We start from the raw sequence: 18,838 nt of genomic DNA, 5'->3' as shown, positions 1-18,838 counted from the left end.
AGGCCCTTCATTTAGCATTTTCATCACACACAGGTTGTGTTTATCTTTTTAATGCTCTTGCTCATCAGTTCCTACTTTATAGCAGGCAACCAATGTGGTGCTCTGCAGATGTTGCAGAAGACAACTCTCACCATCCAATGGTTAGGAATAATGGGAGTTGCAGCCCATGACATCTGGGTGTAACTCCACCTTCATAGCAATGGACTCTAAAACCCACAAACCCACATTGTTGTAGGATTGCATGTACCAGAGACTCCAGGCTCCCCCCCCCCCAGAAGAAACAGGCCAGGTGAAAGTTGGAATTCTGTTTCCAAGCCTGACTCCCAGGAATACTACCTCTGACTTCTGCCAGATTCTAACACAGGGCATAGCCTGATAAAACACAGCTGAAATCCAGTCCACACACAAAAACCCAATACATAAGGATATCAACACTAAGATTTTTTAAGCACAATTAAAAACAAAAATAGAACACACTAAACTTTAAATTTGTTATATGTTATGAAATATCTCTGAGTAGGCTTGCTAAAAAGTAAATCATCAGGCATCTAAAGCAATATAAGAAGGCCACCTGACTAATTTCAATAGGTAGTTGCTCCAAAACCCACTAAAGGATTGATCCTTCACAGATACTCTTATGTGGCACTTCACAGAACAAAAAAAAAGAATAGACGTGTGGGGGGCAAGGTGATATCTGAAGTAAACTGGTCCCAAGTCTACTGAGAACAGTTAGCAGCTTTGAGCTACAGCCAAAATAAGGACAACAATGTAAGAGACACCTAAGTTTTGCAATCACACAGGGGTGCCTTTCATACTCTTAGCACCAAGGACAGCATTTATAGAGGGGTCTCAGGACTCAGCTAGATTGGTAAAGAAAAAGTGTTTTATATGTGTTGTGTGTGCACCATAACACTGTGACACCAGATGGCGCTGTGGATTTCCATTTTTGCCAATCCGATTTCCCATACTTACAAAGTTTACAACGCGTTTTCCTGAAATGCTTCTTTGATGTGTCTAGATCCAGCCCCAGTCATTCCCAATGGGAGAAACATCTACAGGAATTAAAGATCAACCTCTAGTTAACCCGCTGTGCTCTGCATTTGGTTACAGCTGTGACATATCTGGGTAGCAGGTTCTTCCATCTCCTGGTGCTGTGAAGGGAATGCCATGCACAGTATTATTTTTATGGAGTTTGGAGATTTTGTGAATATACTGATAGTCTTCTTTATATTACTATTTTTTAACATTTTTAATTGCATGAATGGAAGAAGATGAATAAATAGACTGTTGCTTCAAATATGACAATGCATGTTCCAAGACTGTTGCGTTCATTAGGCTAAATAATAAAGGCACCATGATAAGCATAGAGATGATGGCCTTTGAGTCACATAGCCAGTAAAGACCTAGAGGCCTAGAGACATTCAGATGAGGGCTTGAACGATGATGCAAGGATTTTACAATCCCAAAAACGTTCCATGTTGGTGTTGAAATCCAGAGAATACCATGCTGTGTAATCAAAAGACTGAATGGAGAATGTAGGAATTTCAGAGACTAACCATCAGTTGGCAAAACCTCAAAGTTAGCAGTGTCAAGTTTCATCACTATTCTGTTCCACTTTCTCTCTGTATTTACCAAGCTGGCTACTCTGACAGAATAACCGTCTCTGGTAACGATATTCCTACAGATCATTTGAGAATGTCTTGTATTGCTGAGAGCTCTTGAATAGATAGATGAACTTAATAAACACATTTGAAAACCAGATCTAATGCCTTGACCTCTATGCACTCCTCCTCCAATCCCAGGTAGCACTGATGACAGGAAGACACCTTCATATAATAATAATAATAATAATAATAATAATAATAATAATAAATATTAATATTATTATTTATACCCCGCCCATCTGGCTGGGTTTCCCCAGCCACTCTGGGCGGCTCCCAACAGAATATTAAAAACACGATAAAACATTGAACATTAAAAACTTCCCTAAACAACCACAATCTTGGCAACCACACACCTTCCTCCACCCCTTACTGCCTTCATTTCATCTGCCTAGCCAGCCTTACAAATGTATGGAATCATAAGTCAACACACCAACTGTGGTGAGGCTGAGCTTGCTTCTCATGAGTAGACTGAGCCCAATGACTTAGCGGGCCCTGCAGACCCATGGAGCTGGAGCTTTGTGAGGTGCTAGGCCCCAACTGGCAACAGGCATATTCACACACATCTTAAAAACCTGAACATCAGACCCTCCCAGTGTCCCTATTCTCCAGAGATGTCCCTAATTTACAGAAGCTGTCCCAGATTCTGATTTGATCCCGGAATGTCCTGATTTTATTTAAAGGTAAAGGTAAAGGGACCCCTGACCATTAGGTCCAGTCATGACCGACTCTGGGGTTGCGGCGCTCATCTCGCTTTATTGGCCAAGGGAGCCAGCGTACAGCTTCCGGGTCATGTGGCCAGCATGACAAAGCCGCTTCTGGCGAACCAGAGCAGCGCACAGAAACACCGTTTACCTGAGCGGTACCTATTTATCTACTTGCACTTTTACATGCTTTCGAACTGCTAGGTTGGCAGGAGCAGGGACCAAACAATGGGAGCTCACCCCGTCGCAGGGATTTGAACCACCGACCTTCTGATCGGCAAGTCCTAGGCTCTGTGGTTTAACCCACAGCGCCACCGGCATCCAAGCGCCACCCTATTTTCATTGGAGAAACATTGGACGGTATGGAGTTATTCGACTGAAGGCAATCCTGGATAGAGAAGTTTTGTTAATGTTTTATTATGTTTTAATATATTTTGGAAGCTGCCCAGAATGGCTGGGGCAGCCCAATAAGATGTGTGGGGTATAAATAGTAAAATTATCATTATGGGATGGAACTTCTCTATTTTCATTGGAGAAATATTAGACAGTATGGAACAACAACATGGAACATGTAAAATGATGTTATAATCTTAATGCCATGTTCATTATTTTTTGTGGAGAATGTATTGAATTTCATTTAATAAAAATTTAGGAAAAAGAAACCAGAATGTAGGCACAGAAACAGTTTGATCTTGAGTCACAACCCAGAAAAATGTGTGCCCAGTACCCAAATCTATGGAACTATGGGATTTTTGATAGAGCAAAATGTGAGCCAGAGACTCAGTAAAATAGACCAAATGGATAAAAAAGTTAAGTGTTGAAGAGCAATCTGGTTTCTCTGTTAATCCTTCTGAGCTGATTTAATAAAAGGGATATAGAATATTAATATTTTTGCTGTGCTGTTTAGTGAAGTGACCTTGGTAAAAGCAAGTAGGTGAATTTAGAAATTAGTTTAATTAGCAGAATTTTAATATCAGCTAGCTCATTCAGACCATTTACCATGCTGACCATTTAAGTCAATTTCGCTAATGGATAGAAAGACAGGAAAATACACAGTGCAAACACTGCACGGTAGTCTAATTTAATAATTTCCCTCTAAGCCCCTTCAGCAAATTGCATATCTTAAAATGGAATTTCATTTAGCATTCACACAACAGCACAAAAATGTTGAGTTTATCACTGACCTACTTGCTTAATGAAAACGTCTTTAAAAAATATAGCATTTATTATTCAAAGGCTTGATTGGTAAAAGGTCAGCCTGCAAATCTGCGAACGTGTATAAATGTTTTCCCCACATAAAAAGTGTAGATCCAAGATAGCCAACTTCTGTATTTTGGGGTCGGTCACATTGTTTTCCAGAGCATTGTCAGGGGGTGGAAATCTATTTTGCCACATGAGCTCATTACGTTTCAGCTGGCAGAGTAGCTATTGGCTGGATCACGGTGCAGGCTATTTTAATATGTCTCTCAGCCTAATTTTGTGTGTGTGGCAAAGATGGAGAAGCAGGGAGAGGGGGTGACAGAGAATGAAAGAACAAAACTGAAGTGTAGGTGGGTTCCCACAAGGCAAGACACAGTGATTACAGCAAGAACCTTTATTGAACTACATAACTGGGAAACAGGGGCAAAGCAACTGCTTATATACTTTTCTGGAGGTCTGGGCCACTCCCACTCCTAACTTGATAGGCTGTCTAAACTTCCAAGCTGTGAATCATGAGTCAGAGTTCAAGGACCAATGGCAGAGGCCCATATCCTGAAATGTTCTGTGATTGGATATCATGTATCGAAGCAGAACACAGGAGCTCAGAATCCTCAGTCCAGACTCAAGCTCAGGCAAACAGAGACCACTGAATACATAACAAAGACTTTGCCCCACCCAATGGCGAAGATGCATGTTCCGGCACCAGGAGCAGGGAGCAGGCGTGGGCTTGGCTGGTGCATGTCTTGGGGGCATGGCACATTGCCCATGGGGGGCGTGGTGTGCATCCTGAGGGTGTGGCATGCATCCATGGGGCGTGGTGCACTGCCCACGGGGGTGTGGTGTGCGTCCTGGGGGTGTGGTGCATGTCCAGTGGGGCGGCCGTGATGGTACTCCCCTCCCCAATGGTGCCGGGGCCAGTGCGCTCCCCACTCCCCATTCCTCCGCCAGTAGCCCCACCCATTATTCATTAGGCTCCACCAATATCAGTATTTGACCCCTGAGAGGGGAAAAAGTTTCCCACCTTTGCTTTACATGATCAAAGGTCCTTATCACAACCATTTATGGTAATCATGCAGGCTGTTATGTACTAAGCTTGGATCCTAGAACAATAGGCAGGTAGGATCCTAGAATGCAAAAACTGACTGGCTTGCAGGAGAAGACCAATCAGGCTCCAGGAGGGAAGCAGAATCAGCCAATCAGACGGGACTCATTGTGTAAATAATATAAAGGCCTGAGGTTTGGGGGGCAATTCAAACACTGTTTTACAAGCTGCAATAAAGAGCATGAAATCACTGCTGGACTCCGAGTATATTTCACAGGCATTCCCTGTCCTTTCAAGATATTATTTCAGGGGTAATTGAAGGAGTGGGACATGTTGCTGTTTGTTGGCAAAAAAGCAGCATAGAAATGGGTGTGGCATAGCTAAGAACCACATTGCCTAGAGGTTTCGTTGCTGTTGTTTCCTTACGCCATTGATGCAGCAGCAACATCAGCACCAATCGCCAGGGGGTTAGTCCTACATAGTTGTGGCCAGTTCACTTTCAAGAGTGATGCAGATGGGGAGCAGATGCAGTTTGAGGGGAACATTTAATTAGTGCTTCTTTCAGGGCTTATTTTCCTTCACCTAAACCCGCACCTGTTCTGAATCTCCCATTAGGTCACCATCTTCCAACAGAGGCTGTGTGTATTTAATGGTTGGTTAGCATTCAACATCTAAAGCACTGGGGAATCGCCTTGCTGGGAAAAGCTGCATCTGTAGAATTTCTTCCTGTCATGCTGCTGTTTCAGGTGAAAAGAGCAAGAAGGAATCCTAATTACCCACTGAATGAATGGAACGAGCAGGGGAATATTACAACAGCTGCCTCTGTACTTTGATGTTAGTTCAAAGGGCAAGTAGACTGAAGGAAAAATATATCATTTAAAAAGCACCCCCCCCCCCATATATAAGAACATGAAAAACAAACCAATACAGTGGTACCTCGGGTTACATACGCTTCAGGTTACATACGCTTCAGGTTACACACTCCGCTAACCTAGAAATAGTGCTTCAGGTTAAGAACTTTGCTTCAGGATAAGAACAGAAATCGGGCTCCGGCGGCGCGGCAGCAGCGGGAGGCCCCATTAGCTAAAGTGGTGCTTCAGGTTAAGAACAGTTTCAGGTTAAGTACGGACCTCCGGAACGAATTAAGTACTTAACCTGAGGTATCACTGTACAGGGAAGTCATATTTGGTTTGGTTTGTGTGGTATACAATGCTACCATTTCTGTCATTATTCTTATTTTCATGTTATGTAGGGAGAATATGAAAAGAAATGCATCACTCCATGGAATTAACAGAATTATAGAGTTGTAAGGGATCACAAGGGCCATCTAGCCTGCAATGCAGGAATATTTTGCCCAACGTGGGTCTCGAACCACATCCCTGACATTAAGAGTCTCTTGCTCAACCGACTGAGGTATTCAGTTGGTGCCTCAAGCTATCGAGTCTCTCCATCAAAGTTCTTGCAAAGCTGTTGAGGAACTGCCCATTTCAACACAGTCATACCTCATGTTACGTCCACTTCATGTTGCGTTTTTTCAGGTTGCATTCCGCGGCAATCCAGAAGTACTGGAAAGGGTTACTTCCGGGTTTTGCCGTTTGCGCATGCACAGTAGCGCTAAATTGTGCTTCACGCATGCACACAAGCACCAAATCGAACCACACACATATGCAGATATGGCGCTTCAGGTTGCGGGCTTTTCACATTGTGAATGGGACTCCGGAATGGATCCCGTTCACAACCAGAGGTACCACTGTAGTTCTTGACAGAATGAATCCATAATACTATCCTATGAAGTCAGCTTCCATATTTGTTTTTCTCATTGTTTGTACTTTGTCAATCTTTCCATTACAGCATAGTGCCGTATTACCATTTCCCCTTCTTGACATGTTCCACCTACTGCCTTTGTGGCACAAAACAGGTCGAATCCATCACACACTTTTATTTTATTGCCCATTTTATGCAAATAAATATGATAAGTATTTGGGCCCCTTATTGAAGTAGGGAATTTATCGCACTGACTCTTCCAGGGTGTCTTATCTGCTGAATAATTGTAGGAATGACTTTGTGGAGAATGTGGCAAGATTTTTGAGGACACCGTGAAATTACGTCACCATAGGTCCTAAGAGCCATTTGGGTCAGTTTTATCCTAAAGTATCTCCTACTATTTTTCATTAACTGTGTTGTGTCCTGATTCATGTAAACAAAGCACTAAGCCAATAAAGGAGATTGATTTACATGTTCCTCCATCTTGTTTTCCAGTTTCTCACTATTACATAGTTGTGTGCAGCTAAGAACATTGATAACATCTATTTGCCAAGGAACACTCAGCCAAGCCTGTTTGATCTTGATGTTGCCTTGTGTTACCTAAAACCCACACAACATATTACCATGCTCTTGTGCTTCTCTTCATTTCCAGTGCTATTTTTCTAGAAAAAGAGGTGCCGGAACTCACCATGAACATATCCCTTGTTCTCTTATACAGTGGTACCTCTGGTAAAGAACTTAATTCGTTTTGGAGGTCCATTCTTAACCTGAAACTGTTCTTAACCTGAGGTACCACTTTAGCTAATGGGGCCTCCCGCTGCCACTGCAGCACCATTTCTGTTCTCATCCTGAAGCAAAGTTCTTAATCCGAGGTACTATTTCTGGGTTAGTGGAGTCTGTAACCTGAAGCATCTGTAACCTGAAGCGTCTGTAACCCGAGGTACCACTGTAATGGCAATGACACCCACCTGAGAGATGCCAGAACTGAGTTCGGGCAAGTTCCGGTGGAAAAAAAGCCCTGTTCATTTCAATGATAAGAATACAAGAGATTTGGACCTGATGCTTTTGTTTAAAAAATGGTGGGATTAGTACTTATTTCCACCATTTACAATGCTACACTGGTGCAGTAGGTCTGATGCTTAACCTGACCCACTCATTTGCTACTGGCCTGCTTCACAGGACTGAGTCGTAAGCCATGTACCAACAGGTCACCTGAAAGAGAAACAACACTTTACAGGAAAACTGCACAAATTAATGCCTCATCTAATAATTTGTTATATTTACTCATGATGCCATTTCCACTTCATGATCCCAGGAAAGAGCTCAGTTCAAGTTTTACATTAAAGTTGTAAATTATTTGTGTAGTCTTCCTTTTTGTGTACTCTTCCCATTTGTGTCACTTAAGCACAAATGTTCTCTATTGTTATTGCCGATACTAGAAGGATAAATCCTTTGGGTGCAATTCACACCTCAAGCTTTCACATTCTGTGAAGCCCTTCAGCTCACTCTGCCGTGATTCCGAATGCTAAGAACACAGGCACTATATGCACAAAACACACGCTTGACATAATCGTAAAAACAGTTTTCAAGTTCATCATTCCTTTTTTCAATCTACAGGACTCATGAGCTTGCACATACTTAAAACACTAGTGCCCCATTTATTGGAGTCTGTTTGGCCCAAATAGGACTTCTAAATCAAACACATATTTTCTTTTCCTATTGCTTCTAGAGGATTTTTATTTTTATTTTTATTTATTTTTTGCTGAAGGGTGGGGGAGAGGAGAGAGAGAAGGTTTGGATTTATCTACAACTGCATGGAAAAGAACATGAAAACTCAGTAAAAGGAGCAAACTCCACAGCTCTACTCAGGTTGTGATGACGTATAAAGTTGTCAGAAGATATCTGCATTTCAAATTATCCTTTATCAGTTAGTGACTTAGGGTAGATTCTTCTAAAAAATAGTTTCATTACCCTGAAGTATCCCTGAGTAGCCAACTCATAAGTCTAGATCATGGAGCTCTATATCTGTGACTGACAAAATATGATGTACATACAGTGGTACCTTGGGTTAAGAACTTAATTTGTTCTGGAGATCCGTTCTTAACCTGAAACTGTTCTTAACCTAAAGCACCACTTTAGCTAATGGGGCCTCCCACTGCCACTACGCCGCCACTGCATGATTTCTGTTCTCATCCTGAAGCAAAGTTCTTAACCTGAGGTACTATTTCTGGGTTAGCGGGGTCTGTAACCTGAAGTGTCTGTAACCTGAGGTTCCACTGTAATATCTCAATAAAGAGGTTGTCTTCAACTAACTTTTACTCAGAGTAGACCTATTAAAATTAATGGGCCTAATTTTCTTGTAGACACTAACTTTAATGGGTCTACTCTGAGTAATACAACTGGGTCAGTGTAACTGGCCTTGATACTGCCACCAGACCATTTTGGCAAGTTTAAGCTGGTATTCTCTTGGGCAGGGACCCACAGTTGTATCAAAAAAGCCCAACCTTTCCCTGATCTTCTCCCACTGTTCCCCAAACAGATTCTCTGTACAGAGAGACACTGCCCACTTTAGGTCAGGGAAGACTTGGTCCTTGAGTTTTGCCTCCATCACAGCTCCTGTTGCTCTCTCCCAGCTCCTGCCATCTTAGCAGTTCAAAAGCACACCAGTGCAAGTAGATAAATAGGTACCGCTGCGGTGGGAAGGTAAACGGAATTTCCATGTGCTCTGGTTCCATTACGCCAGAAGCGGTTTAGTCATGCTGGCCACATGACCCAGAAAGCTGTCTGTGGACAAACGCCATCTCCCTTGGCCTGAAAGCGAGAGGAGCGCCGCAAACCCATAGTCGCCTTTGATTGGACTTCACCATCCAGGGGTCCTTTACCTTACCTTTACTTTTACCATCACAGTTTTGTCCTTAAGCACAGTGTTTTGATTTTCCTCTCTAGATACAGTAAGTTGGCATGCATTCACTCTTATAGGGAAGACGTAACCACTGTCTGGGACAGAGATGAAATCCTTTTCCACACTGTTTTCATCTGTGTCTGATATTATAACCCATTTACTATGTATTATCAAGCTATGGACACTTCCCTCTGGAAGTGCTGTTTTGCAGGTGGGATTTAGTTGCAGGCCAGCACACTCAGGCTGCACGATCAAAGTGGGTTCAGGACTCTTGTGCAACAGACGTGCTCCTCCCCCCTCCCAAAAAATGAACTTTTGCAGTAGGGAAAGTGATAGGGAAATGAATGGAACTAAGGGATAAATGATGCAGGCTCTTCTTATATCATTATGACCTCATCTAACCTGCAAACAAATTGGAATGAATGCTATATAAAATAGCCAACATCACATAACCTCAACAGCAACTTTCTGCAAATGAATGAGGATGAATGCTCAACAAGCAGCTAACTTGGAAGCAACCTCAGCCCAAGGGTTTTGTTTCTGCTCTTTTAAGGAAAATCCAGATGGAAATTTAGCTATAGCTACATAGCTGCAGACACATCAGCAAAATGTTGTAAAAATCATATTTTGCACTGTCATCATAGGAATGACACATTGCAATATAGCAGGATAGCAAGCATTAGTATGCCTGGCTAATTAACCTCATCCTCGTGTAAATAAGATTAATTAGTAATTTTCTCCTCTAATCTGGTGGGAAATATGGATAATTATAGTTGTATTGTTTATGCAAATTTTACCCAAATAGGACAGAACAGGTTGCAAAGTAAAGTTCAGCCGAATGACTACTCCTGAACATACCGCCAAAAGACAGATAAGCTAATTAAGACATGCCATCTACATAAACAAATATGGACACCTACTCTTGCATACGGCTACCCCTCTGCTTCATTTATTCTAGGCTTTCTAGTATAGTACGCTAGAAGACTGAGGTCACTAACTGGAAAATGTGATTTGTATGCAGTATTGACAAAACAGTGACTCATGTTACACAAAGAAGGTAAGTGCCCTCAGAATAGCCGATGAGAATAACGGCAAAACTTTCCAATGAACAACAGGAAAGACGGTTTGCAGGGTGAACAGCATGATTCTGGCATGACAGAGGTCCATTTCATGCATTACCAGATTTGTCACCGAGGGCTCATTGAACAGGAAGCTGCAGACAATCCTAGCTCATAGCTGTCAACTTACAGATTTGAATATAAGGGACCAACAGCCTCAAAAATAAGGGATCAGCAGCCAAAATAAGGGATTTTCCGGGCACAGGTATGTTCAGCTTCTGAGCCCCTCCAAGCCAAAGGCAGAAAGCCCAGCCAGCAGCCAAACGAAGCCTCAAGCCTCAAGGAAAACCATCGTCACCTCTCCGCTGAGAAGCGCTGAGCAAAGGCGAGTCCCCAGGCAACGCAGCCGATTTGATCAGCACAAGGCATGCAAGCTCCACCCCTCAGTCGTTCTTAGACTTCTTATTGGGTGAGCAACGCAGCCAAGCAACACAGTTGGAGCCTCCCTCCTCCCTGGCTGGCAGGGAGGGAGGGAGAGGAGCTGCTTCTTTTGAAACCTGAGAAATTTAAGGGACATCATCAATAAGGGACAGCAGCGGAACATGGCGCTAGGATAAGGGACTGTCCTGCCAAATAAGGGACGCTTGACAGTTATGTCCTAGCTCCTGGAAGAGTATACCTGTTTGTTGGGCGAGGTGAAATTTCAATTTTTGAAAGGCCAAATGTTCGTTTAAAAATGGGAAACCAAAATGCTTGTTTACAAAGCTATTGTACTACCAACTTTACTGTACACTTTTGAAATATAGACCACTTACAAACACCATCTCCAACTCTTCAGAAGGTTCTATCAATGTGTCTCCAAATTTTTTAACACATCACTTGGGAATATAGGCAAACTAATGCCGGAGTACTGGAAGAAGCAAAGATCACCAGTGTTGAAGCAATGGTTCTTCAACATCAACTTTGTTGGACTGGTCATGTTGTTTGGATGCCTAATGATCGTCTTCCAAAGCAACTACTCTATTCCGAACTTAAAAATGGAAAGTGTAGTGCTGGTGGTCAACAAAAGAGGATTAAAGATGCCCTCAAGGTAAATCTTAAAAAAAAAGTAGTATGAACACCGACAATTGGGAAACACTGGCCTGCGAGCACTCCAGTTGGAGAACAGCCTTTACCAAATGTGTCATGGAATTTGAAGATACTCAAATTCAGGTCGAAAGGGAGAAATGAGTTAATAGTAATAACAATAATTTTATTATTTATACCCTGCCCATCTAGCTGGGTTTCCCCAGCCACTCTGGGCGGCTCCCAACAGAGGACTAAAAACAAAATAAAACATCACACATCAAAAACTTCCCTAAACAGATCTGCCTTCGGATGTCTTCTGAAAGTCAGATAGTTGTTTATTTCCTTGACATCTGATGGGAGGACATTCCACAGGGCTAAGATGAAGGCACATTTGGCAAACCCTCTCTCTGATCAACTCCTGCCCAGAAACCTATGTCCCCACTGTGGAAAGACATGTGGATCCAGAACTAGCCTCCACAGTCACTTACGGACTCACTATTAAGACCGTGTTCATGGAAGACAATCTTACTCCACTACAAGTGATCACCAAAAAAGGATGGAACATCAAAGTGGTCTAAAGTTTTGTCCACACCAATGGACAACAATGGACCCCTGAAATTCACTGAAATGCCCCCCATTTCACCCTAGCCCCATAGTATGATACCATGTGCTCAAACCTTTGTTTTTCATATTAACTATTTCCACTGTTAGTCAGAATACCCGAGGAATTTATTTATTTTTAATGATATTTATTAAAATTTTCCATAAAATCTTTTCCCCAATAACATCTTTTCAGGACTTCCCCTCCCCTCCCCCTCCTGTATTCCAATTCTTACAAATAAACAAAAAAGAATTTCAACAAATTCTTATCCCAAATTTAAACTTATTATCATTGACTCAATTTTAAAAATATTTTCCCGTCCCCTAAAATCGACCTATTCCCTTCCGCGAGTTCCCCCCTTTAATATGCAATACAGATTACAATAGAAGAAAAATAAAAAAAAAAAATTACGCCCTTTGGATTCCAAATTTCCCTCCCCCCTTTCCCGGTTGCATTCCCAATGTTCCTCGACGTCTGATATCTTCCTGGAGTTCCCACATCTCTCTAAACCATAGTCCTTTCCCAGTCATCTTTAGTTTCGAATGTCCAATCTTGGAAGGAGTCTGTCTCAAAAAAGGCCCATTTCTTCCATCCAGATTTTTATATCTAGGGGTGAAAGCTCCAACTTTATTCCTTTAAACCTGTCAAATCTGGATGTCCCAAATGTTCCCGCTTCCAACTTTGTCCAGTTCTTATTATTTTTGTTGTTCTTGTTGATCTCACTCCTCCTTTTTTTTTTCTTTTTCCCTGCTCTCCTGCACAAATGTTCCAATTCCAAAAGCTTCTAATTCCTCTGCAGAGGCTTGTTATTCAAGAACAAAACATTACGTCAAGTCCTTTTCATTCTTCAATAGATAAATCTATTGTCTCCTTTAGTGCGTAGACCTCTGTAGACAAAATAGTGTTCCATTTCTGGAGTTTCCCAGGAGATAGAAAGTTCTGGTCAAATTCCACGCCAACAATACTTGTAATGTCCCTCGGCTCCTCTAGGTGGATTGCAATAACTAAATTCCCTTCCAGATCACGTCCACCAGTCAAAATAACTTATTATTCCTTGTTTGTAACAATTTGTATCCAATTTATAACAAATGTAACCGGCAAAGTCCTCGTAACAAAGATCTCTATTTTATTCTTCCGCTTTGACAGCTCTTTGACAGCTGTCAAAACCTCTATTTCTCTTCTCCCAGAATACCCGAGGAATTTAAAGTTTGTGTGTCCCAATATGGCTTGACCTGATCTGCTCCTATTGGACTCATGTGATGCTTGAAACTAGCCTTCTAGGCACTTCTCAGCTGCAAAAGTAGACCAGAATATGTTCTTTAAGAGAAAATATGTTTATAAAGACATATTTTGTGAAGAACGTATTAAAACATATTTAAATTTTATTTTAAAGCATAGATTAATGTAGAAAACAGAATTATGACCGAAAAGGCTACAGAGAAGACTGAATCCTTCCCTCCTAATTTTTAACTGTGTACCTGGAACCAGCACTGCATTTTCAAGCCATGATTTGCAGAGGCATAGAAGAAACTTCTGTGAGTGCAGAATTCAGCTTTCTGAGAATTTCAGCCTTTATTTGAAGAACAGAGGACGTTTCCAGATCCTACAGCTGCTTGAAATGTATACAAAGGCTGTAAAATAACAGAAACTAGAGAAGTGGCTTGAGAATATTTTCCTTGGGAGTGGGAGTAGGCCTTCAGTGCCCTCGCCCATCCCGTGGCCAAGCAAATCAGCACACACAGCAGTACAAACTAAGAAAAAAATATGCAGAGTTTGCATACTTTATGCCAACAGCAAACCTGGAATTTTTTTACTGTGGAGATTGGAATGGAAATAACTTGCACTGGAGCTAGACACATCAATGACGTGTTTTAGTTAAACATGTTGTAAACTTTGTACAGTGATACCTCGGATTAAGAACTTAATTTGTTCTGGAGGTCCGTTCTTAACCTGAAACTGTTCTTAAACTGAGGTACCACTTTAGCTAATGGGGCCTCCTGCTGCTGCCGCACCACCGCCGCACGATTTCTGTTCTCACCCTGAAGCAAAGTTCTTAACCTGAGGTACTATTTCTGGGTTAGCGGAGTCTGTAACCTGAAGCGTCTGTAACCCGAGATAACACTGTATGAGAAATTGGGTTGGCAAAAACGGAACTCCACAGTGCCATCTGGTGTCACAGTGTTATAATGTATATAAAGGTAAAGGTAAAGGGACCCCTGACCATTAGGTCCATTCGTGGCCAACTCTGGGGTTGCAGCGCTCATCTCGCTTTATTGGCCGAGGGAGCCAGCATTTGTCCGCAGACTGTTTTTCCGGGTCATGTGGCCAGAATGACTAAGCTGCTTCTGGCGAACCAGAGCAGCACACGGAAACGTCGTTTACCTTCCCGCTGGAGCAGTACCTATTTATCTACTTGTACTTTGATGTACTTTTGAACTGCTAGGTTGGCAGGAGCAGGGACTGAGCTACAGGAGCTCACCCCATTGCGGGGATTCGAACCACCAACCTTCTGATCGGCAAGTCCTAGGTTCTGTGGTTTAACCCACAGTGCCACCCTTGTCCCTTATAACGCATATACAACACATATAAAACACTTTTTGATTACCAATATAGGTGAGCCCTTGGTTTTTGTTTTTTTTTTAAAGAATTAAGCTCATACTACCTTCCTTAACAGCTACAGAACATATGGAGTCAAGTGGCTGTGAAGTTCTGCCCACAGTAGATGTGATACCACTGTGTCATCAGTTGTAACCAGTGCATAGTGGAAAAATTGAATAATATTTTAGCAGTATTTCATTTCCACAATTATTGTTTAAGGATGTGAGAACCCTCCAAGTGTCCCTATTTTCCACGGACACCCTGTGATTTACAGAAGCCATCCTGGTTTCTGATTTGATCCCTGAATGTCCCACTTTTCCTTAGGATGTCCCTATGTTCATGAGAAACCATTCCAGGCTTGTGGTAAGGTCGTAGGGTTGACAAGAGGAAGGGATGAGCACATGAGTGATAAGGACAAGGGGATCATTTGCAAACTTTGTTCTGATACCCATTAGAAAGCAATTCCTGGCTGAAACTGTCTTGAGAATTTATTATAGTGGCCATTTCCACACACACCCTCCCAAAAGTGATCAGGCTTGCCATTTCTTTTCAAACAACTGACTTTTACAGTTTCACCTTTGCACCACGTGTATCTTAGCAACCATCAAATCTTGGCTGAGTCTTTCCAGGTAATTTACAGTTCATTTGTTTCCATCCAGCTCAAAAAATTACAAGGTCAGACTGTAATAAGAATGTGACCGATAATTCTATAGTCTGGAGACCCACTTAAAAGAAGGGACCAAAGCCTAGGTGAGATGGGGGTGCTAGAGGCAGACAGGATACAACCAATTTTAAACATGCTCCATTGATTTCACATCGAACATTTGCTTAATTCTCATTGAAATCAGCACGACTTAAGAAGTGCTGGATTATACATGCCCTCTTTATTCAATGGAAAAATCAGGACTTTTTAAAAAGAGATTCAATTTGACTCCCAAAAATAAGAATGAGAAAGACAACTGAGATCATTCAACTGAAATGGTTGAAATAATTCATTTGACCTACGTGTGAGTCAGTGGTATCTCAGATGATTCTGTTTAAACCATCATGTTCACTGTTTTATTAGTTCAGACTTATCCTGACTTTTCAGTTCATTAATTTCTATGTAAAGCTTATACTATTTAGAGTAGTGGTATAATGCACACATATGGTTTTTAATTCCTGGAGTGAAAATGGCTAGAGCAAATTTCAACCAATCAATCAACCAACCAACCAACCAACCAACCACTCAACCAACCAACCAATCAATCAATCAATCAATCAATAACACCCTAACTGATTATCATGGATCAATTAAAAAGAGAGAGAAAGTGGTGAGTTGCGGCACACAATTAAAACAATTGTATGGAACGGTGGATAGTCAAATAATCTGATATTTGAGAAACATCCTGTCGCCAATTGGAATAGCAAGCAAGTAATGATATACAAAGATGAAAAGAAGCAAAGTGGCATGTGAATAAATCGTTTGGAAAATCTTCCCTTGACTAAAATTATTACACATTTGATTTCATGGATAGGAAGATGGGAAGCTGTCCTTGGTCCATCTAGCTTAGAATTGTCAATACTGACTGAGCGTGACTGCAGTATTTCAGATTGGGATATTTGCCCCACAATTTGAATAAGGGCTCAGTACAGGGATACGGTTAAAGGTGATTTTCTATCACAAGGAAGACTTGTGCCAAACCAAAACAGAAGTGCAGGCAGGCATAAGTTGTACTGGGAGGCAGAAATTCTTCCCAACATCCAAGCCATAGGTATTGGGAAGCCATATGCGCCCTTGCCCACTGCTCAGCATTCAGCAGGTGGTGCCTTCCAGGCTACATGAGGATCACAAGAAGCAGCCCCGCCCCCCAAATCCAGTCATCTGCAAGCGGTGGTTAGTGGTGTGTCCTTCACCCAATGTGTGCCAGAAGGCTGGCTGGTACCTAAAACGCTCACCTGTTTGTGGTCAATGGCCAATAAACCAAACGGTCAGATGAAACCTCATCCCATCACAAGCCAATCAAATTCAGAACAGAGCGAAACATGCAAAAAAAAAAGAGCACCCCAAAATCACTGTGCCTCACGCCAATCCTATTATAAACCTCATCTCCAACTCCTCGAAAGATGCCATCAACGGTGTCTCTGAAAATTTTACACATCACTTGGAAAGACAAGGGAACTAAAGCCAGTGTACTGCAAGAAGCAAAGATCCCCAGTGTCGAAGCAATGGTTCTTCAACATCAACTTTGTTGGCCTGGTCACGTTTGGATGCCTGATGATCGTCTTCCAAAGCAACTACTCTATTCCGAACTTAAAAATGGGAAGCGTAATGCTGGTGGCCAACAAAAGAGGTTTAAAGACTCTCTCAAGGTAAATCTAAAAAAAGGTAGCATAAACATTGACAACTGGGAAACACTGGCCTGCGAAAACAGCCTTAACCAAAGGCATTATGGACTTTGAAGAAGCATGAACCCAGGACAAAAGGGAGAAATGTGCTAAGAGGAAGGCACGCTTGGCAAACCCTCACCGTGATCAGTTCCCACCGGGAAACCTATGTCCCCACTGTGGAAGGACATGTGGACCCAGGATTGGCCTCCACAGTCACTTACGGACTCACTGTCAAGACCATGTTCATGGGAGACAATCTTACTTGGCTACGAGTGATCACAAAAAAAGAAGAAGATTCAGCTTCACTTCCCACCTGCTCAAAGGTGGGATTGTTGTGGAGGATGGGTGGGGGTTGATTAAAAAACTAATCAGTTTATCATATACCATTTAAATAATAGGCTTAGACTGCTTTTTTTAGGTCAAATTGCCTCCCAGATCAGTTTATATCAATGTACACAATTATATACCTATAAAATCCAACAAAGCAATTGTAAGCAGTTAACATGGTGGTGATTAAAAAGTAAATCCTGTTAGACTGGGAATATCCTCTCACTCACGCAAGTTGAGGATATTCCACTATTCTCAGCAGAGTTTCTTTTCTGTCGGCAAAGCGGCTCACCTACATATCAAACAAAGCTTTAATAATAAAGAAAATGTCAACACAATAGCTTGCTGCCTGAGAGAAACTGAAACAACAGCATAGGGGGGAAGCAAGAATGACAGCTGGCTTCTCTAACGGAACACACGAAGGGAGGGGCCGATTCCGGAGCACAACACAAAAGCCCTGCCCACCAGATGCCAGACATTCTACTATTCAAATTAGGCCCCAGTGTTTTTCTAAGAGGGATGACAGGATGCAACTGCAAGGAAGAGAAGGAAGTGACCTTGCAGAAGCAAGCTGTTATAGGCTGTCTCCCCTGCCTCAACACTATTGGCTCCAACAGGTCACATGGAGAGTAGATTTCACCTGTACACTGAAGGAAGCCAAACAAGACCTGCTTCCACACCGTGGTGGAGCAAACCCACACCCAACTACTAGTTGGTGGTAGTGCTGTTTTTCAAGAAAAAGAGGTGCCAGGATTCACCTGAACACACCTCCCTTGTTCTCTTATAGTGGCAATGAAACTGAGTTTTAGAGAGTTCTGACTGAAAAAAGCCCTGATTGGCAGTGATCTCCAAACTGAAGATACAGAAGCAGATAACAACCTTACCAAGATAGCCCTCCCACCAATCTGGAGTGAAATGTTTGAAGAATTTCAAAGGGAAGCAAAAGAGGTAAAAGGCTTGTGACATTTCTTAGGGCAGTGGAGAGCCGCCCACCTCTAATTGGAGAGTTAAGCAACCTCAGATGAAGGATCAGAGAATCTGAAGGGGAGCTAAGAATAGGAATGGTCAGATGAATCTTAATCCATTCCATGTCATTTTTACATGTGCTTCGTCACAGGTCTGTTTCATCCTGCTTTTTGTGGATTTTTTAATGCTCAGCAAACACTTATTGAAATCGTACCTTTCATTAAGAGACACACTTTGAACACATGTTGAACAGATTCTTTCCTTAAAATGCATGTTTCAGAGCACTTTCCCCTGTCAAATCTGCATTCTCATGTGCGTCATTTGCAGAAGTGCACAATCTGACTGGCAGCTGAATTCTGATCAGCATCCAAATCTGGAACCAGCAGACTGAGTTGGTCAATGTCCCAGGGGAGCATATTGCTGTGTTTGATTAACTTAACTACTGGAACTTACATGGTTAGGAGCATGACTCAAAAGATAGTTTTTCTGAACTGTGGAGGACTAGAAGCGAACTAATTCATTATTAATATATCCTCTAAGGTATAGAGAATTTATTCAGGAGAGGAGAACCAGAAAG

At 42.1% G+C, this 18,838-nt stretch overlaps 1 long non-coding RNA gene across 1 annotated transcript in view; it reads right to left on the bottom strand.

The window, feature by feature from the left end:
* LOC307214429 overlaps window positions 1-17,663 on the bottom strand; it is a 37,240-nt gene extending 19,577 nt beyond the window's left edge. The window contains exon 1 of the long non-coding RNA XR_013838076.1: window positions 17,526-17,663. This is a non-coding gene — a long non-coding RNA (uncharacterized lncRNA). The remainder of the gene's footprint in view (window positions 1-17,525) is intronic.
* Window positions 17,664-18,838: the final 1,175 nt, after the last annotated feature.

This window comes from Podarcis cretensis (assembly GCF_951804945.1).
Source record: "Podarcis cretensis genome assembly, chromosome: 4".
Lineage (NCBI taxonomy): Eukaryota > Metazoa > Chordata > Lepidosauria > Squamata > Lacertidae > Podarcis > Podarcis cretensis.
Note: the sequence above shows the minus strand (reverse complement) of the source record. Positions and strands in the feature narration are given on the sequence as shown.